Here is a 22,964-nt window from a genome sequence, read left to right as displayed (position 1 = left end):
AGGTGGGGTGAGAGGCTCAGAAAAGATAAGGGAAGGGAGTCTAGTTACAATAATAAATAAGGTGGTCGGGGTAAGTCTTACCGAGAAAGTCCAATCTGAGCAGAGTTGTAGGAGGTGAGAGAGGGCACCACGCAAATATCTGGGAAAAGCCTTCCAGAGAGAGAGAAAGAAGGACCTGAGCAAAGGCCCCCCTGTGTGATTGCACTGGGCAGTTTGAGGCATAGCAGAGGCTAACAGAGCAAGTAAGGGGGGCTAGTGGAAGATGAGAGGTAGGGAGGTACTGTATCTGCTATGCCCAGCACATAGCAATTTTTCAATAAATATTTGTCAAGTGAACTTACCTTCCTGCACATTACAGCTTTAGATACACATCTTCAGGCAAACTTTCTATCCCAGTGAATGAACAGGGGTATGTTAACTGTGATTTGGGGCAAGCCCCTTCTCTCTGACCTTTGCTTTTCTCATCTGTGAAATAAGAAAATTGGGCCATTTGGTCTCTTCCTGCCCCAAAATGCTATTGCACCAGAAAAAGTGGGATAATAATCTCCATCATGCCTACAACAGGATCATTGAGATACTCATGGGAAAAGCATTCCTTGAGAGTTGGAAGCATGTGAGAGCTGAGGCATGTTAAAAAACTTGAGTTTCAGGGCGCCTGGGTAGTGCAGTCGTTAAGTGTCTGCCTTCGGCTCAGGGCGTGATCCCAGCATTCTGGGATCGAGCCCCACATCGGGCTCCTCCGCTGGGAGCCTGCTTCTTCCTCTCCCACTCCCCTGCTGTGTTCCCTCTCTCGCTGGCTGTCTCTGTCAAATAAATAAATAAAATCTTTAAAAAAAAAATTTGAGTTTCTCTACCAATGAACTCATCCTTTCTGTGCCTCAATTTGCCCATCTGTGGAATGGGAGACACAACTGCCATCTTACTTTACTTCAGAGTTGGTGTGAGGCTCTAGTGAGGCAATGTACATGTCATACTTTGAAGGTCTACATATCATGGAACAATGCATAGGGTTATTATTATCCCTCCAATCTGCTTATACTCTGTCTGATCACTGTGGCCTTGCTTGATATGCCAAAGATGGATGAGCACTTTGTCGAGCAATACAGGAGACCTGTTGTTTGTGGATTATGCTGCTTGAAAGCCCAGATGAAACCCAGGTGTGAAACTTCTAGTCCAGGGAGTATTGCCCAGCAATTAAGAATGAGGGCTTTCAGTGTCAGAGAGAGCTGGAGGAGTCTTGGGCAAGTCACATCTCTGAGTTGCTTGATGACACCCTTTCTCTGGAAACATCCCTGCTCCCCCATCATGTAGAAAGAATCATATTTCTGTCATGTGGCTAAGCCTCAGCCATAGTTGATTGAACTACAGTTGGAGACTGACCTAAGCTAGCCCTGTAAAATACTTTCTATAGAAAATATACCTGAAAGATAGATCTTGGAGTTGCACTGAGAATTGTCATTGGAAGAACTCTAGAACAAGAGGCATCCAACTCCTGCTGTTACAATCCTGGAGTTACCACTATTCTTCCCCTGACTGAGGCATAGATGTTCAACTTTTTTGGGACTCCACAAGAAACCAATGACTCCTTCCAAAAATTTCCTTTTTTATTTGAAAGTGGCCTCTGTTGAAAGACAATTATCATATGGTTTCACTCATTTATGGAACATAAGAAATAGCAGGGAGATTGGTAGGAGAAGGAAGGGAAGAATGAAGGGGGGATAAACAGAAGGGGGAATGAACCATGAGAGACTATGGACTCTGGGAAACAAACTGAGGGCTTCATAGAGGTTGGGGGTGGAGGATTGGGATAGGCAGGTGATGGGTATTAAGGAGGGCACATATTGCATGGTGCCCTGGGTATTATACGCAAACAATGAATCATGGAACACTACATCAAAAACTAAGGATGGGGGCGCCTGGGTGGCACAGCGGTTGGGCGTCTGCCTTTGGCTCAGGGCATGATCCCGGCATTATGGGATCGAGCCCCACGTCAGGCTCCTCCGCTATGAGCCTGCTTCTTCCTCTCCCACTCCCCCTGCTTGTGTTCCCTCTCTCGTTGGCTCTCTCTATCTCTGTCGAATAAATAAATAAAATCTTGAATATCAGAGAAAAAAGAAAAAAAAAAAAAAAGAAAAGAAAGTGGCCTCTGTCTTATTTGAAAGTTTCAGTGGACTCTGTTTCTTGTAGTCTAAGAGTCTCAACTAGCTCTTACGTAGCCATGTTCTTCTTCCTTGGGAATTTTTGTGACTATATATAGAACCACATTGTAAAGAACCCCCCTGTCCTCTTGAAACCTGCTTTAAAATTTAGGACAGTGTTTTCCAAATTGTGTTCCCATAGAACACTAGTTCCATGAAATAAAAAGTATTGCAAAGATAAAAGATTCCACAATTGGTTTAAGAACAGTAAGTTAAATAAATTATGATAATGGGCACCATTTAGGGAGGGCTTGCTATGTGCCAGACACTATTCTAGCGCTTTACCTACATAAGATTTTAATTCTCACAATGACGCTTTAAGGTATGTATCATTTACTAGGCCCATTTTATAGATGAGAAACTAAGGCACCAAGAATTTGAGGAACTTGTCCAAGTTCATTCAGGTGGTAAGTGGTGGAGCTGGGTTTTGAAGTCCTGCATCTGGGTCCAATAGCACTTTCTGCAGTGAAGGAAACATGCTCTATCTGTGCTGTCCACATGGTAGACACTAGCCACATGTGGCCATTGGATACTTGAAATGTGGCTAGTGGGACTGGGAAACTGAATTTTTTATTTTATGTGCATTTAGTCATTTAAATTGAAATACCCACATGTGGCTAGTGGCAACTGTATTGGATCATCCAGGTCCAGGCTCTGTGCTTCTAACCACTACACCACCAGAGGAAAGTGTAGGTTTCTTTCCTGCAGGACTTCACAGAGCCTTTATGCATTAATGAGGTTTGTGAAGCACAGACAAAATAGAACATGCCTGAGGGGATATAATCACAGAAAAGTTTTCTCATAGAACATCTTGAGGGACCAGAGTTCCAGAGAATACAGTCACCAATGGGGTGTGACAGTCAGTGTCTGCTCTCTGGAGATGACAGATGACCTCTGTTCTGTCAGGGGAATGTCTGGGGGACTGACATTCCACAGCCAGAGCAAATGCCTGCCCATGAAGAAAGCATCGCAGAGGCTGTCGGGTGCCCAGATGCTGTCCTAAAACTTCTACCATGGGAATTGCTCCTCTGGCAGAGAAATAAAAGCATTTCCTCCCCAAAGCACAGAGGTAGTAAGAGATAAACCTTATCCCATGAACACATCATTATTTTAACACAGAATGGATGAATTAATTTAAATTAATTAAGACATAGACTTTACAAATTACAAAGCACTTCGGCTTCTAGCCATGCCACTCAAAGTGTGGTCCCCACCAGCAGCAGCAGTTGGACCTGGAAACTAGTCCCAAGTGTGAATTCAGCGGCCCACTCCAGACCTCCTTAATCAAACCCTGGGGTGGGGCCCAGCACTCCGTGTTTTAACAAGTCCTCCAGTTGATTCCCATACATGTTCAAGTTTGAGGTCATTTACATGTATTTGTCTAATTCAATCTTTAGAACTGAAGAAAGAGAGGTCCAGGGAATTTAAATAACATGCTCAAAGTTACACAGCTGGAAAATTACCGAGCTGGAACAAGAACCCAGCTCTCAACCAGCAGAGTGGAATCTGCCTGGAGGCCTTCCAGATTTGCTGGGGAGAGTCCCAGCTGCTGGCTGGCCCTCTTCTTTCTCTGAGCTGGCCCAGGATTCAAAGTGGGGTGGCAGCCATGGTGCAGAAGGGCCAGGCCATGCTGCCCTGCACACTTTGCTCTCCCACTCCCCCAACCCTCCCTTCAACTCCTGTCCCTTTCTGGTTCATCAAGTACAAAGTCAGCAGCATGTTCCACCTTCCCTTCCCTCCCCTCGCCCCTCATTCACCCTCCTCCAGGCTTTTAGACATCCCTGGTCCCTCCTGTGAGAAAGTAGAAATTCAATGGGAATGATCGGGGGAGGGGCAGATGAGGTTTCATAGGATATGCCAGATTAAACAAGGTAGATTTCTTTGTTAAAGTTCTTTTCAGAGCCTTTGCTATGTAAATATGTGAAGCTCTCAAATAAGGGTATGGTCCCCCCACATGGACCCACTCCCATGACCACAGAACCTTTTAATTCAGGAGACTAGTGTTCTGCAGGGGATGGGTCCTATCCCCGTGGAAAGTAGACCATTAGACCTAAACGGATTAGACATGAGACAGGTAGATTTTGAGAGTCATGGTAAAAGATGGAAAAAGTTCCAGAACACAGAACTCCAGGTGTACCCATCATCGCCACCCACCCCATCCTCAAGGAGGGGCCCATCCTCAAGTCTAGTCCCATCAGAGCTCTTTCTAAAGTGCCAAGTTGTATTAAGCAGAGAAGAGCAATGCTAGGGAAATATTAGCACTCAAGGTTGAGGGCCAACAGAGAGTGTCCCCAGCAGTGGGGAGCCAGCTACTAGAGGCCCTACTGGGCCAGTTGTTAACCCTTGAGTTGCTGGATCATGGGGAGGTGGGGTGAAGGGTCCCCGGTGAGGGTGCAGGATTGCTGAATCAGGGAGCGGCGTGTGTGAGTATTCTGAAGGCTCACGGCAAGAGCGTTCCGACAACTCTGGAATTATTGCCAACTTTGACAATCAATATACCTAATCTGGTACCTGCCAGCTAAACATTAGCCCTCAATTCATCTGAATTCAGCAACAAGCTTCAGGAAATCTGTGTGCCTTCAAGGTTGAATCATATGAGTATAGGTAACTTTTAGTGACCTGATAAAATACAAAGCTGTATTTTCCACATGAAATCAACTATGTATATTATTAAACAAAGGTTATGATTCCATTCTGTAACAATGTCAATATTTCACATATTGGTGATAAGCTCTCTTTCCCTTTAGGTATCCGTTGCTTCTACCTGGTGGACTCAAACTCCTCCCCCTCCCCCATATTTCTATAGGAGTGATCCCACAGCCCAGGCAGAAGCCCCTGGCTTGGTTGGTTGCTCACAACAGGACAAAGAATACTTAAATTAGACTTCAAAATCCCGATGCTGGTTCCAGATCTGCCACTTACTTGCTCCATGGCCTTGGGAAAGTTACATACTTTCTCTGAGCTTCCTTCTCCTCATTTGGAAAATGGGGATAATCATAAGGTAATGAGCATGAAAGCAGCTGATATAATGCATGGTACGTAACATGCTTCCAATAAATGTTGCAAGAACTAAAAAATTATTACTAAGACTTGGAAAACTGAAAAAGTCAACTAATTAACTAAAAAACCACATGCACGCACACATACCAGCTCATTCTGGGCCACAGGCCTCATTTGAAAACTAACGGCTGGTTTGGATTTGGATGTGGCGAGGAATCTGAGATTAACTGCCTCCCCAACTCTGCACCCTTGCCTTGAGTTAAGGAAAAGCAGATGTACAGGAAAGGAGGTACCGATTTGAATGACAAAACCCGGGCTGGAAGAAGGCATTCATAATCCCCATCCCCAGTAAATGGAATGGTACAGAAAGTTATCACAACCCCGGAGAAGAGGGGGATAGTTGTGTGTCCTTGCCTTCTGTGGACGGTGGTGTGGTCTTTAGCCTATGTTTCACTGATCATCAAAAAGAGCCACATCAGCACCACCGTCACTTCCCATCCTCACCTGATGGTAGTTCACGACTCATCAGAGATCCTAAAGAGATCTCAGCTCAGGGGCCCTTCTACATGACCTAAGTGGCAGCTTAGGTATATGTCAGCTTCATGCTCTGCTTTCTGGTAGTCTAGGCCCACTTCTGGCCCTCCTCAGATGTCTGAACTATATGATCAGGAAGGATCCTTGTGCATACAATCCCTTTGTTCCTCGGTTAGGGAACCCCAGAGAGGGTATGTTCCTTATTTTATGCCACATGGTAGATTAGTAACATGTATCGGTTAGCATTTACCAAGTAACAACCATCCCAAAACTTAGTGGCAGTGACTGCACATTTAGCTCATTGTTCCATGGATCAGGATCTGGGGACTGGGCTCTTGTGCTCTTGCCTGGGCTCATTCATGCATGTGCAGTTAGAGGCAGAGTCTGCTAGGAGTTGGCTAACCCATGGTAGCCTCAGTTAAGATGGCGCCTCCCTGTTCCACAGGGTCTGTCATCCTCCAGCAGACTAGTCCAAGCTTATTTACATGGCAGCTGAGCACGATTCCATGAGAGAATGGAAGTGCTGAAGACCTGTTAGGTCTAGTATCAGAACTGGTACATCACTGCATCCTTTTTATTGGTCAAAGCAAGCGACAAAGCCAGCACAGATTCAAGGAGTGGGCAATCATCTCCATTTCTTGATGGGAGAAGCTTTAAAGTCACGTTTCCAGGGGTCAGAATATAAGGATGGAAATAATGGGGCTTTTTGCAAACTATCTAACCCTAACTCTATCAGGAATTCTCCCCAAGTCTCCTGATTTTGAGGAATAATGGATACCTGTTGTTTGCCCACCTAGAATCTATTTCCTCTTCTTCTATTAATTCCACTACAATTTACGCTGAATCCAGTCTTGGTAGAACATTTCATCAAAGACTCTACCCATTCTGGTCAGCAGGTAGGCATTCAACCCAGTAGACCCATCCAAGTGCTGTCTGCCTGGAATTTGAACATCAAGTGAAAGGACCCAGCAGAGTGACATTATGACTCCAAAAAGACTCTTCACATATTCCTGCTGCCTTACTTCCCCAGCGCAGCCGAACCACTCTGCTTCTCAAGCCCGGGTGTTTAGCTTTACTTCAATTCTGTGCATTACCTCCTATAGTGGACACTTCGGTGCACTTTCAGAATGACTGAGGGACTCATTCCCTCAGCTCCTAGGAGTGTTGCATACTGATGGTCACAGATAAGTATCATCCAAGAATTGCCCTTTGCTCATGGGTGCTGTCTCACCCAAGGTTACGTGCCCTCCCTGGCATGGCCTCCCTTGGGATAACTCTGAAAGGTCATCCCTGTGGGATCAAGTTCAACTTCTCCCTCTGCCCAATCCTGCTTCGCTCACTCTCTGGTAGGTTTTGTTGCCAAGAGCACTCTCCAGTGAATGTCCTGCTGAAATCTCTCCATCTGAAAGATGGTTTTCTGGGAGCTCAACTTAAGATATCTTTTTTTTTTCTTTTTTTTTTCTTTTCTTTTTTTTTTATAATTTTTATTTTGTTATATTAGTTACCATAGAGTACATCCCCAGTTTTTGATGCAAGGTTACATGATTCATTATTTGCGTATAACGCCCAGTGCTCCATGCAATACGTGCCCTCCTTACTACCCATCACCAGCCTATCCCAATCCCCCACCCTTCTCCCCTCTGAAGCCCTCAGTTTGTTTCCCAGAGTCCACAGTCTCTCATGGTTCATTCCCGCTTCTGTTTACCCCCCCTTCATTCTTTCCTTCCTTCTCCTACCAATCTTCCTATTTCTTATGTTCCATAAATGAGTGAAACCATATGATAATTGACTTTCTCTGCTTGACTTTTTTCACTTAGCATTATCTCCTCCAGTCCCATCCATGTTGCTGAAAATGTTGTGTAATCATTCTTTCTGATGGCTGAGTAATATAGACAATGGACCACACCTTCTTAATCCAGTCATCTGTTGAAGGGCATCTCGGCTTCTTCCACAATTTAGCTCTTGCGGACAGTGCTGCTATGAACATTGGGGTGTCTTATATCCCTTCAGCAAATTCTATTTTTGCTTAGGTGAGTCCATAAGTTTCTGTTGCTTGCAACCAAAAACTATTATGAGATGAATGAACAAAAACAAACAACATTAACAAGACAGATTTATAAATATAAGGAACACACCACTGGTTGCCAGAGAAGAGCTGGTTGGGGGTGATGGGTGAAACAGGTGAAGGGGATTAAGAAGTACAGACTTCCAGTTATAGAGTAAGTAGTCATGCAGATAAAAGGCATGGCATAGGGACTATAGTTAATAAAATTGCAATAATTTTGTATGGTGACAGATCGCAACTTCATTTATTGTTGTAAGCATCATGTCATGTATGGAATTGTCGAATCACCTGTTGCACACTTGAAACTCGTATAATATTATATGTCAAGTATACTTCAATTAAAAAAACTCTTATAAAAAATAAAAATAAATAAAAAATTTAAAACAGTTATGATATATTTTAGTTCGGGATTCTTTTCACTATACTATTTTCTAATTATTTTCTTGTGTAACTACTATTTGCCTCCTCAAAATAACCCTCCCACATCCCCAGTTTACAAAGGCAGGTAACTTTGAATTGACCAAGGTGAATAGCTGATAAACAGAGTAGTTAAGAAAATTGACTTTGGAGCCAGGCTGCCTGGGTCTGATTCCCACCTTCATCATTACTTAATCTCTCTATGTTTGCTGGTTGATGTTAGTATTACTAGTAATAATGGCATTTTTTTTAAAGATTTTATTTATTTATTTGAGAGAGAGAGAGCAGGTGTAGAGCGAGAGGGAGAGAATCTCAAACAGACTCCATGCTGAATGTGGAGCCCAATGTGGGGCTCCATCCCATGACCCTGAGACCAAGACCTGAGCTGAAAGTAAGAGTTGGACGCTCAACTGACTGAGCCACCCAGGCGCGCCAGTAGTAGTCATGGTATTAATATGGATACTTCTGATTCCAAAGCCTGTGCATGCCGTGTCTACTATCTTTTCCACGTGAGCACCCTCTCTCTGACATTTCTCCAGCCCATCTTGCTCTCAGAATGCCAGAACTCGAGCGGAGAGCCCCACATCTCTAGCGAAAGGGAACAGCCGCACCAGCTCTGCTGCCACAGCCCCTCTTTGCTGGCCTTCCCATTTTTCTTTATTGCAGGTTTGATGTACTGTCTCCTCCCTACTCACTGGCTTGGCAGTAAGTAATTGTCTTCTTGGAGCAACCTGAAAGGCGCTCCTGTTTGGTAATTTGTTAAAGTATATTTATACACAATAGACTCCCAGAGCAAATGGGCCCACTGTGCTCCCTAAGGAGCCGATTTAATTATTAATAAGAGCCATGGTTCTGCTGGCCATTCTTTATCTTGGGCCTGCCTCTGTTATCTGTGCATCTTGTGATGGGACACAATGGAAATATCAGAAGCAATAAATTACAACTTTTCAAGGATGAAGGCCAAACAACAGTAACCTGGTTACTGGGCACCAAAGCCAGCTTCTCCTTAGAAACCTTAATCCCGGAACGAGAAGGCTGGGCAATGGGACATACTCTTGTTATGGGGCACATGCTGTTCTAAAATTAAAAGAATGTAGGTTGATCTTAAAACCTGGGACCTTGTAATTACAAGGAATGAATAGGTCTTAGTGAAAACAGAAGAATTCCTGGGGCTTAACTAACTTCAGTTTTGAAATCACAATGCCAGAGTGAATGCGAGCCACAAAAGTTGACCGAGCACCCCTAAAGGTGCTAAGGGTAAGGAGAACGGGGTCAGAATCCATGCCGCCTTCCCAGGAAGGGAGATGGGGAGAGATACAAGAAAAGCATTTTCCAGGAGGGTCAAGGAGCTATGAAGGGAGGGAAGGGCATCTAAAGCCAGCTTGAGGGCAAGCGAGGGCTGCCCTGAGCTGAAGAGTCTCAAGATGAGGGGGAGGAGGGGAGGAGGAGGAGGGGAGAACAGGGCTAGAAGAAGAACAATCTAGATGGAGGAAGAAACTCTCCCTGTGACATCAATGCATGAACAACTTTGGGAACTGCAAGCATCTCTTCAATCCATTCCCCACCAACCTTACCCTGCCTCTCCCCCTTTCTCCCTTCATCCTGCCGGGGCCCTCTTGCTGATCCTGCTCTCTCCTGGCCCTCCCATTACCTTCCCACTACTGCTGCCACCCTCCCAAATCCATCCTCTCCTGAATAATCCTGTGCTCCCTCAAAGGGGCCTCCCCCTCAGGATAAAATCTAATCTACTCAGCATGATAGCTGGTGCCCTGTGTGAGCTAATCCCCGGAAGCCTCACCTCGCACATCTCCCCTAGCTTGTGCTCTAACGACACAAAACTAACCTTTGGGTGCCTGGTGTGTGCTAGGCACTGTGCTGAATGCTTTTGCCTTATGTATTATGTCCTTTAATGCTCACGGCCACCAAGTGGGACAGAGCTACATATCCTCATCTCACAGATGGGTCTAAAAGTTAAGCCAATTTGACCTTAACACCCGTGATATTTCTAAGGCTATAGTTTGAATTAAGGTTTGCTTGTGTTCTGACTTGTAAACTAATGAGTAAGAAACCCTTAAAAACAAAATTATGTTGGTTATATAAAAAGAAAGATAAACACTTACTCACAATCATTAAATTAATAATCCATCTACTCAAATCACCTTAAAGACAAGGAATTGACACCTGGCACTATGCTCAGACTCCTGACCACCTGTCTGACCTAATTGCCTCGCAGTTCCCCTCCTGCTCACTTTGCTACAGCCACACTGGCCTCTTTGTTATTCTCTGAATAGGCCAGGCAAGCTCCAACCGTGGGATTTTTGTACTAGCTGTTCCTCTGTCTGGAAGCGCTTGTCCATCAAGTGTTTTCATGACTCATTTTCTCTCTTCATTGAGATTTTGCTCAGATCTTACCTCCTAAGAGAGAACTTCATTGAGCACACTCTCTTAGATATCCCATCACTCAATTTCTCTTTCCTGTTACCTTTATTCATAGTCTTACCACTACATGACATAAGATTAGAGATCCATTTGTTTGTTTATTTGTTATTTGTCTTCCTTACTTCACAGAGTTCTACAATGGTAGGATCTCCAGAACCTAGAACGGTACCAGACACACCATTAATATGGAACGGAAGAATATAGGATGAAGGGTAAAACGTCCCCTAATATTCCAAACCTTGACTAAGACCTGACTGAGAGTATTAGAGTAACTAAAACATCTGGGGTCATGCAGAAGGTGGCTTGGGTGATTGGTGGACAGTGGAAGAACAGGAGAGGTATGGAGGTGAAGTTGGTGGTGTTTACCCACCAGTGCTCAGGGAAGAGCAAGGCCTGTTTAAGTCACACCTTTGATGGGAGTTTTGTCAGTTATGGAGGTCAATACCTTATCTTTTTATTCTAGTGCCTGGCATAGAGAAGACACTCAACAAATACTTAGAGTATTAGTGAATTCCAGAATTTTATAGTTGCCTCGGCCTACCTCCAGATGGTTCTACTCACGTTCTGAGACCTAAGATTGGCCAATGATTCTACAAGTTATTGCTTCTTCAGTATGCATCTTTTCAATCCTGGGCATGGAGTGGTAACATTCGCAGCCTGATTTCTGGTCCCTTTATTGGATAGAAAGTGTCCTATAACGCATCAAGCCTGGCTCAGACCCGGGCTGTGGAGTCTGGGAAGCTAAGGATGGAACGACTATTCCAAAGGCCTTCTCTGTATGAATGGTTAGTGTTTCAGCAAGCTTGTGGACATTCCTCACTGGGAACCACTGACTTCTCAGGATGGCTTGCGATAGCTGGACAAACACAGGGAACATTCTGTAGAAGCATTTTTCAATCTGCAATGGTTTGTGGTGGACGCAAGCCACTTCAATGTAATGGTTTGTGAAATCAATGTAATGAGTCACATACAGCTTTTTTAAATAAAATATATTACAATAGAAACTATAACTGGGAACTAGAATAAAAAATGTATTGCAAAAACAAAGGCAAAATAAGGACATTTTGAGACAACAGATGCACACTAAAGACAATGCTGAAGATGTTCTTCATGCAAAATGAAAATGACCCCACCCCCAAGTGTAGACATACGGGAAGGAAAGAAGAACAACAGAAAAGATAAACTTTAGAAAATCTTTTATTAATGTTGACTGTATGAATAATAACAATACTGTCTTGCGAGGTATAGAACACACAGAGAAATAAAATAAATGACCACAAAGCACAAAAGTTGTGAGGGTATTAAATGGTGTAAGGATGTTCTAAGGTTCTTGCATTTTTCGTATTATAGTATATGTAATGATATAGAATATATTATGTCATATAATTACAGTTAGGTCAAATTTTATATTATTTATAAAATATAGATTTATGTTTATATCAAAATACAGCATGCATATTGTAATCTCTGAGATAAATATTAAAGTCATGACAATAGGGGCGCCTGGGTGGCATAGCGGTTGGGCGTCTGCCTTCGGCTCAGGGCGTGATCCCGGTGATCTGGGATCGAGCCCCACATCAGGCTCTTCTGCTATGAGCCTGCTTCTTCCTCTCCCACTCCCCCTGCTTGTGTTCCCTCTCTCTCTGGCTGTCTCTATCTCTGTCGAATAAATAAATAAAATCTTTAAAAAAAAAATAAATAAAGTCATGACAATAGAATGCATAACAAATGAGATAATAGAGGGGAAAGTGGAACAATAAAAAATCTTAACCCAAAAGAAGAAAAGAAAGGGGAGAAAAAGCAACAGAGAAAAGGTCGAACAAATTAAAAACAAATAGCACAATAGTAGATTTCAACCCAAATAAATCAGCAACTCCATTTCATTTAAATGGACTAAATATTCTAATTAAAATACAAAGACTGGATAAAATCAAACTAAATTCAAATTAAAGACTAGGCTTGGGGGCGCCTGGGTGGCACAGCGGTTAAGCGTCTGCCTTCGGCTCAGGGCGTGATCCCGGCGTTATGGGATCGAGCCCCACATCAGGCTCCTCCGCTATGAGCCTGCTTCTCGCTCTCCCACTCCCCCTGCTTGTGTTCCCTCTCTCGCTGGCTGTCTCTATCTCTGTCAAATAAATAAATAAAAGCTTTAAAAAAAATTAAAGACTAGGCAAAATAAAGAAAATATTATATGCTGCTTACAAGAGATGTAATGTAAATATAAGCATACAGGATTGAAAATAAAAGTGTAGAAAAAGAAATGCAATGAAAACCTAATAAAAATAAACAGGATGTAGATAGACCACCATCGGACAAAATAGATTTTAAGGCAAGAAGTAGTGCTGGAGATGAAAAGTGATATTTCATAAATAGAAGTGTCATGCTACCAGGAAGACATAAAAATTCAATTTTTTGTACCTAATAACTACTTTCTCTCTCTATATATATATATAATAAAGGAAACTTGACCAAAAAAAGGAGAAAGAGACAAATGCATAGCCATAGCGGGAGATGTTTAAAATAAACGATTGATTGAGATATAATTCACATATGAAATTCACCCTTTTAAAGTGTACGATTCAGGGGTTTTCCATATATTCACAGAACTGAGCAACCATCACCTCTACCTAAATTTAGAACAGTTTTATCTCCTCAAAAAAAAAACAACATATTTGCATTCACTCCCCTCCTCCCTCTCTGCCCAACTTCTGGCAACCACTAATTTGCCTCCTGTCTGAATGGGTTTGCCAATCGTAGATATTTCTTCATATAAGAAGAATCACGTGTGGCTTCTGTGTCGGCTTCTCCTACTCAGCATAATGTTCTCAACGTGCCTTCATGCTGTACAGGTACCATTATTTCATTCCTTTTTATGGTCATATAATATTCCCTTGTAAGGATATGCCACATTTTATTCATTCATCAGTCAGTGAACATTTGGGTTGTTTCTAATCTGGGCTTTATGAACAATGGTCCTAAGTCCTCCTTCTATACAAGTCTCTGTGTGAATATACACCTTCAATTACCTTGGTCGATACCTAAGAATAGAATTGCTGGGTCCAATGCAACTATTTAACTTGAAGAATTTCTAAACTCTTTTCCAAAGGTGCTACCTTATTTTGCATTCCCGCCAGGAACGTGTGAGGCTTCCAATTTCTCCACACGCTTGCCAACACTTGCTCTTGTCCAGAATGTATTGCCTATGTATACAATCAGGTTGTCTGTGAATAAGGACAGCTTTCTTCCTCTACAGTCTTTATCCTCTAATATTTTTGTTTAATTGCACGGACTAGGACCTCCGGGGTGATGTTGAATAAAACCATCGATAGCAGGTCTTTTATTCGCATTTTCGGGAAGAAGCTTTTAATATTACACCTGCAAGTATGTCTCCTTTCGGTTGTTTTTGGGTTTTTTAAAGAAAAAATTTTATATGCATGAGGATGTTCTTATTTCTAATCTGCTAAGTGTTTGTTCGTCGTTATCACAAATGGGTATAGGATTTTTATCAGCATTTTTAGCGGAATAAATCCAACTTCAGTTTTGCTTATATTTCATTTGGGAATTTGGCATCCTGGCTCATGGACCAGAGAGAAACTAAGATTATAAATCCACAGCGTTGTGTGCTGACAGTGAAAGAACTCGGTATTATAGGAGAACGTGCCCAGCCTGGTTCTTAGAGACCGGGAAGGCTTCACATGGGTTGAGAGCTCCAAGTTAAAGAGTTACTGGACTAAGCTGGTTGATGGCGAGATGCCTAGGGGATACAGTGTTTTCCAAGCCAAGTAAAGAATATGTTCATAGGCCTAGAGGTAGGAGAGAACTATGTGTACTGCAGGAGCGGAAAGCCGTCCAGTGCATCTGAACTACAAGGCAGAAGCGGTGGTCCCCAGAGTGAAGGAGGGGAGCCAAGCTGAGGAAGGAGGGAACCCACATGGAGATTTCTTTGGTTGGCCTTTTCATTTCTTGCTCACTTACATTAAGCACATGACCGATACGAAGAGGCGTCAGTTCCGTGATTTCTCCACCTCTGCTCCAAGCAGCCCTGGGAGTTGGGGAGAGATGCCGGTGGACCGTGCCGGATTGGAACCCTGCTCCTTCGGCATCCATTTTAAAACCACCATTTCAATCAGAGCAGTGGTTTCACACTTCTTTGATTTACAAAACGAACTTCTGTGAAAGGTTTCACCAAATTAGACAGACGTATTTGAGTCTGATAATTCCCAAGAAATGAGCTATTATCTCCACGAACTAGAATATCTGTCCTGAGGAAAGGACACACACTCCGTCCTCCTAAGGTAGCTGGGGTGGGGGTCTTCTGGGTAGAATGGCCAGATGTTTCCAACATGGCACTGAGAACTTGACTGGAATGTTCCCAGAGCTGAACTGCGAACACTAAGGGAAGGGGGAAGAATGGGAACAAGGGGAAAAGTCAGATACATGGATGCTTGCAAGGATCTTAGAAAATATGTATTCTGAAAGAAGAGAAACTGCAGAAACTCAAAAGGGATCCTTCTTAAGAGGACTTCCTGAATGAACGAACAAGCTTCTCCTTGTTCCTCAGGCTTTTATCTCGGGGGCCAAAATGGTGCACGAAGCCAAGCTTTTCTCTTCCCATCCTCCTTGTCATCACTGTCCCCCACGCCCCCTCCCCCCAACCCTGACTATTGGAGAGAGGATCATTTGAGTTTGGCAGAAAATGCAAAAAAAAGTTCATTTTCCCGAGACTTTGAAAAACAGCAATTACAACCATCCCAAACACCTTGAAAATTAATTAATTCTTTTCCAGTTAGGCTGATAGCCTTGCAAAGGCAATGAACCCACCCTGTTAATATACATGGGAACGTTTACTCATTATTTATCCATATCTACCTGTCTTATCTATCTTTATTTAGACTTTTACAAAGTACTTACTAAATTGTGTGCACCAGTAAATATGTTAACTTGGTGCAATTTCATGGAGATTTATGCACCTGCAATGCCGAATATATTAGATTCCCCTAAAAGCTCGGCATTTGGGGTATGTTCTTTTCAAAGACCCTATGGGGTACATTGTCTATGTGCAGAGGGATATGAAGAAACCAAAATCAATGGGCTTAAATTATTAAAATTCTAAGCAGTTGTTACGGATTGGGTCAGGTATTATAAAACTTACAGTCCATCAATTTACTTTCAATATTAATTTTAGCCTTGTGCCTTGCCATGAAAATCATGAGAATGGAAAGCATGTAACATCTCACTTACAGCTGACACAGAAGGGAAGTGACTCTGAAATATAGGCCCTCTCGGCCTCTGGGGAAGATTTATGTGGCGAGGGTCACTCTGCTCGGAGTAAGCTTGCAGGTGAGTGGCAGGGCTGCATTATAAATGCCTGGGGTAACTATAAAAACATAAATGGTATCAGGTTATTGATTTTTTTCTTCCTGGAGCCCACAAATTAGAAAAGCCATTGCTAAAAATCACTGGTCTATCCACAAATTTTAATTAAAGCATAAATAAATCATTTCGGTTGCCGCACTTGCATATAAACAAAGGGGGAGATGGCATCCTTACAAATGCTTGTCAACATTTGGTGACTAATGGCTCACAGGGAAAATACAATCTGAAACAACCGAATTGAAAGCAGGTTCTCCAGCTAACTAATATCACATGCAAACCATCTAAAGCTATTACGGCGAGAGGCATCGAAACCACAGATCAGGTTTTTGGGGATGGGTGGAGGGATGAGGATAATTTTGTTAAGTAGAGCAATACTATTTTTTTTTATTAAATAAAGTGAAGCCCTGTAATGAGATATTACAGCTGCTGCTTCCACCACATGATGGAGAAATGGATACCCCACCCCTCACACAAAACACTAACCATATGCTGCGATGCTTCCAAACGTTGATTGTGTTCCTCAAGAAATACATAGCAAGAACTCCTGTAAAGAGGTCTTCAGAAAACAGCGAGGAAGGGGATGTGCGGAGCATTCTTAGGTCCCATGACATAAAAAGAAGAAATTAAGATATTGAAGAGTAAAGGAATTGCCAGGGGATTTGCAGTACTGGCCCGGGCACAGGCAGCCCACACCTGGCATCCATGCTGCGCTCCGGCTCCGGGGGAAGCCGGTGGCCTGCTCTTCCACGCGTGCGGTGGGAGAGTGCCCCTCTGCATTTCTCCCCGGCTGCTAGTGTGATTTGGAGGCACTGGGACACTAGACCCCACTGTTGCTATGGCCAGGGGGTCATGATTGAAGGACCTGGGGCCCACACGTCTTAATAGAAGGTCTGTGCACAGCGGGCAGAGGGACTTCATGTGATTGTCCTTGCAGAGACACTGGAAGCTCAGAGAGAGTGGGAAGTGCGTTGTCCACAGTAACACCTGATTTGTCAAATGTTTAGCAAAAATAGGAAATAAATTTTTCCTTCCTTCCTTCCTTCCTTTGTTCAATTAGCAAACATTCCTGGCGAACTTAACTGTATGCCACGCACGATGTTAGCTATTTGAGGACCTGGAAAGGTCTGATACAACATCTCTGCCCTCAGGAACAGTCAAGTTGAAAAAAGAAAAAAAGAAAATTCAACACAAGGAGGGAAATAATTTAATAGTAACATCCTAAGGATCTCAGGGGAGCCCAAAGGAAGGTAAGCTTAACTCTGGGAGAAAAGCCATGGGGCAGGGAAAGTGTCACAAAGATGGTGGTGTTTGGGCTGGTGTTTAGTCTTGCCATATGAATGTGTTTGCCAAGTAAACAGATAACATTTCTAAACAACTGGAGCTTAACTTTTTGTGTGCTGAACCCTTGTTTTTTTTTACCAATGGCTTAAAGAAGGAAAATCTTTTTTTTTTTAGATATTTATTTATTTATTTATTTATTTATTTATTTATTGACAGAGAGAGAGAGCACAAGCAGCAGGAGCAGCAGAGGGAGAGGGAGAAATAGGCTCCTCCCGAGCAAGGAGCCTGACATGGGGCTCGATTCCCAGGACCCTGGGATCATGGCCTGAGCCGAAGGCAGCTGATTAACTGACCGAGCAACCCAGGTGCCCCAGGAAAATCTTATTTAAAAAACAAAACAACTGTACCAAAGGCACAGAGAACAAATCCTGAAGACAGACTACTTAATTTTAAATCCTAGTTCTATCACTCCCTAGCTCTGGAAACTTAGGTGAGTTAGCCTTTCTGTGCCTGTTTTCTAATCTTTACAATGGGGTAGCAATAGTACATAGCACATGTATTATTATGAGAAGTAAATGAGAGTTAATATCTGTAAACATCTGAGAACAGAGCCTAGCATATAAAAAGCACTGTAACCAGGAGCACCTGGGTAGCTCAGTCAGTTAAGCGTCCGACTCTTGATTTCAGCTCAGGTCATGATCTCAGGGTAGGGAGACTGGGCTCCATGCCTAGAAACTGGAAATCACCCCTGACTCTTCTCCCTCTCCCTCACCCCCAAATCCAATCACAAGCTTTTTAAATTTTCTTTCTAAAAGATTTCAGACCTCTCTCCCCTTCTGCATGCCGACACTGACTTCTGGAGTGCAAGCCCTTGCTTGACGTTGCTCTTCTGTGTGACTGCCGAGCCCCTGAGCCAGCCTCCAGTGAAGCCATCAGGCACCCAGCTGCCAGAGGGAACTTTTCAAAATGCAATCTGGCCGTGACCTCCTCACAGTCCTTTAAGTGCATCCTTATTGCTTGCTGTGTATAAAGCATGACACTCATGGTCCAGCCAAATCAGCCATCATCACATCCAACGGGGCCGCACACCTCGAGCTCTATCCCGAACCCCTCCCTGCCTCATATTTCATCCTCCACCAAGAGGGTCCACTTCTGTCCCCACCATACTCCTCTCCTTCCTCTAGCACCTCTATTCCATCCCTCTGGGAAGCCTGCCCTGACCCCCTCCCTCCGCTATGCCCCTGGCTTGTATTCGCACTGCCTCTCGTGCATGACTCTTTCACTGCACACAGCGCTTGGCGTTGCGGGTAATTATGAACTCTGTATCACTGTGCACCACACCGCACGGTGAGCCCCGCGTGGCTGCCTGGTGCAGAGTAGGAGCACGAGCAATGTTTGCTGAAAGAATATAGCGCTAGATCAACCCTAGCATGACTTCTTTTGCCAGACGTGCTGTTATTTTATATACCACTGAGGAAGAAAAAATGCTACCAATGAAACTGACCCTACGTATTCTTGCCATATCTATTTTTTCCCTTATTTTAATTTTTATTGAAGTACAATTTGCATACGGTCTTGCATTCATTTTAGGTATACAATGTAATGCTTCAACAACTGTATACATTACTCACAGCTCATCAAGATACGCGTCCTCTTGCTCCCTTTTGTCTATTTCACCCCTTCCCCCCTACCTCCCCACTGGCAACCTCCAGTTTGTTCTCTGGATTTAAGAACCAGGGGGCTTTTTGTCTTTTTTTTCCTTTGTTCATTCGTTTTGTTTCTTAAGTTTCACATTCATATCTATTATATGGCACATCTCAACTGCAGAGATATTAAAATGGGAAAGATGGGCTTCTTAGAGTCCATGCACTATAGTAACTAAAATTTCCTTTCATGATTTTATCAGAATAATGCAGTAATAAAGCATGGGCTCGGCAGTCAGACCAAATTCCTGTCTTCAATGATTTTTAGGTTTGTAAACCTGAGCCAATTACATCCCTTCTCTGTGCCTTGGCTTTCTCGTTTATAAAATGGGGCATTTAGTCCTGCTCTGCTTTGTCCTGCATCATTCCTGAGTATTGGACTTTGAATGCTGAAGCCATTGCCTTTCTAGAATGGCCTATTATGTGATTAATAGATAAATGCTTGTCTGCCCAGTTTCCCTTCCTTTGGTGAGGCAGCCCTCACCCCATTCCAGTTATTCCGCTCAGTCCAAGTGGCTCGGATGGGACCTATGACATTTGTCATAGGGAGGTAAGGGGGCTGAGGTAGTGGGAGGAGGAGGACGGGCAGTCCCAGAGGCCTGACCAATCAGAGCACACTATGCAACTTGGCCACAGGGACACACTGGTTCAAGGGGAAAAAACAACACGAGGGCTTCGGTGAGGGCTAGAGAAGCTAATGTACAGAAAATGGACATCAGCCATTCATGGTTATCATCACTAGTAACGTGCTGGCTGAACTGTGAGGTAATGAAGCCCCAAACAACTTGAAAATCCATCAGGGATATGCCAACATTCTTGACGTACCCATGGATTTTCCGTAACAACCCAGAACTTGCGAGAATGTAAGCTTTAGGAGAACAGAGATCTTCCTCTGGTTTGTTCACTGATACATCCTCGGTATCTAGAATAGAGGCTGGCAACAGGTGCTCAAAAATATTTGTTGAATAAATGAACTCCAGTTTTTCTTAACCTCCTTAGCTGTCTAGATGCAAGATTTCATGTGTGCTGATTTCAGTGTGGCTACCTCTAACAGTCCTCCACCCCCAATTTTTTTTCCTTTTGCTTCTTTTACATCTAATCTGTAATTCACTAAAAAATAAAAACAGCCATTCATATTAGAATTGTTTTTCAGCCGAAGTAAGGTGTCCCTATCTCTGTCCATGTCCACCTGCCAATCCTCATCCCTGTCCATCCCCTCCTGGGACACCACCTTGCCCCGGAGGGAACCCAGGCGTTTCTCCCTGAGCTGACCACCATGTTTGTATTGACAGAACCTCGCCACTGCAGAGATCATTGTCACACTAGCTTCCTCTATGTTTTGCTCCTGGTGGCTTGGCACTGACAGCTCACTACCCTCAGAGACATTCCAAAGAAGGTTTGGGCATTTCAGTCGTCCTGTTTTGCTTTGGCTTCTCTCCTAACTTGTTCCCATTCTTACCACCCATTCCCGGTTGATTGCAAACTTCAAACTGAGATGGTTCATGCCATCACAGCCCAAGGGACCTCAGAGACAAGTTCCCTCTCCCTTGTCAAAAGGAAACACACTACTTGGAGAGGAGAAGGGGCTCCCCTCATGCAGGTCCCATTCCAGGAAGTAACCCCCGGGGCTCACCCTCACTATCTGAGACCATGGGGAGCATGGAACTGCCCTCACTTACAGAGTGTAAAGCCCAGTAAGATCCCAAGGAGAGTGTCCAAGGACAAAATCCCAATAAAACCTCAATCCAAAAGGGTTGTCAGAGAGGTGACAATAGGATACAGAGCACTAGAATAGAAAACCAAAACACTAGTTAGATGTTTGCCCTCTGACGATGGATGTGTATGTGGCTTGGAGATTTCTAGCACAATTCGGGTGGGCAGCGTACATTTTTTTGCCCCACATGTGGTGAGATACTATAGTGTGGAAGGTCCCCTTCTGGTCCCACCTTCTTGAGAAGGTGCCACGTCAGGCAGCCACACAGCCTTCCAGATGGCCAGGGATGAGTGTGATTTTATTTTGAAACCTGGCTTCTTAGGAGCCTCCCTAGCTCAGAGGCACTTACTGCTCGGCCTGTGCTTGGTCAGAGGTTGTGTTTAAGCACCTGTGCTAGTGCCCTGTCTGCCCTATGTTAGCAGCCCCCACATAGCACCCTAACTTGTCCTGAGCAAGGGCGGCTTGGCACACGCGTACATTCCTATTAAGTCCAGAATTAACTGTGAGCCCAGGAAGACTCTTCTTAACTATCTCTTTCTCCGGTTGATCCCTACACAATCCCTGCTCTGCCTTTTTTCCTTGTATAACAGAGCTGCAAGGCTCCTCCTCATTGGCCTCTACCAAGATCCCCGTTGTCTTCACCAGTGGCTTCAGGTCGAGTCCTCCACGCGGTTCCAAGTGAAGTCAGTCCCTCAGGTAGAGCTGTCGAGCCCTTTGGTCCTGGGGGCCTGCCTTTGCCCTGGGCTGAACCCCCATGCCCCTGCAGCAGAGCTTGGGCAGAGACCTGCTCTTCCCGGAGCATCACGCCCACTCTACGAGGGAGCACCGTGCGCGCAGCAGGAGACGGCCACCTCTGATCTTAGCTTGCCTCTCCTGGAATGGAACTTCCCTCTTACAAGCAAGCTCGGATGAGGGCAATGGGCTCCAGTGCTCTCAGCCTCTGCGCCTGGAGTAGAGCTGCCAGCCTGAGTCTTGGAGCTGGTGAGCAAGGGAAACTCAATCTCTTTGGCCATGCCTCCCTAGAATAGAGCTTCTCAACATGGGGCTGGGGAAGATAAGAAATAGCAGCCCGCCCCTCCCCAGGTGAAACCAACTCCACGCCGGAGGATAGAGGGAGAGGGAGTCCCTGTCTGCTTGGCTGCACGTGCCCGGAGTACGGCTGCGGGGAGGGGACAGGAGCCAGTTCTGGTTGAACCGCCACAGACTCGTTCTTACCAAGATGTAAGAATCTTTCTCCATTGGTGGTATCACCTTAGAACAATTTTTCAGTCTTTAGGGGATAATTGCTTATAATTTTCACCAGGGAACTTATTTTTCTGGGGAGAGGGTATACCCAACTTTCTACTCCGTCATTCTGAACGTTTTGAATCCACACAATCAATCATTGGGTTGGAGATAAGCTCTCTTTATGCACTCGACAAATATTTATGGAGTATCAATCAAATGCAGGCAGTGACCTTGCTGGTGGTTGGCCTCTGTTGTTAACCTGGTGCTTCGGGTTTAGGCGTATTTAACACTCACACCTCCAGTAGGATGGAGAGCGCCTCACTGGAAGAAGCCACGTCTGTCTGGTGCTTGTTGGTCTCCGCGGCACGCGGCACAAAGTAGGATGGAAAGTTAACAGTGCTGTTCAATTCCTTCCTTCCTCACGTCCCCGCTCGACTAACGTCTCATTTTCAAAACTATGTATTTTTTCTGAAGTGCTCATTTCCTCAAGGCTTTATTTAGCCACTCATGCTGGATTTTCTCTTATTTGTTTCTGATATCAAAGTGATTTTTGAGCATCGAATGTCATGAGACTTTTATACATGCAAACTCATTAATGCTAGCATTAACCCTGTGGTTAAAATATTCTCTTTTTTTAAAGATTTTATTTATTTATTTGAGAGAGAGAGAGAGAGAGCAAGCACACAAATGGGGGAGGCAGAGGGAGAGGGAGAAGCAGGCTCCCCGCTGAGCAGGAAGCCCAACCTAGGGCTCGATCCCAGAACCCTGAGGTCATGACCTGAACTGAAGGCAGACACCCAACTGACTGAGTCACCTAGGCGCCCCTAAAATACTCTTATCCCATTTTGCAGATGAGAAGCCCGAGACTCAGAGAGGTTAATGAATTTATCTAACGTTACAGCAAGTAAAGTGGCAGGGTAGCTCTCTGAGCATAGAGCTGCCTGCCACCAAGGCCGTTTCTCTTTCCTCCAGACCAGCCTATCCTGAGGTCAGGCCTCCCTACTTCTGAG

The sequence above is a fragment of the Ursus maritimus genome, unplaced genomic scaffold (assembly GCF_017311325.1).
Source record: "Ursus maritimus isolate PB19 unplaced genomic scaffold, ASM1731132v1 scaffold_12, whole genome shotgun sequence".
Classification (NCBI taxonomy): domain Eukaryota; kingdom Metazoa; phylum Chordata; class Mammalia; order Carnivora; family Ursidae; genus Ursus; species Ursus maritimus.
Note: the sequence above shows the minus strand (reverse complement) of the source record.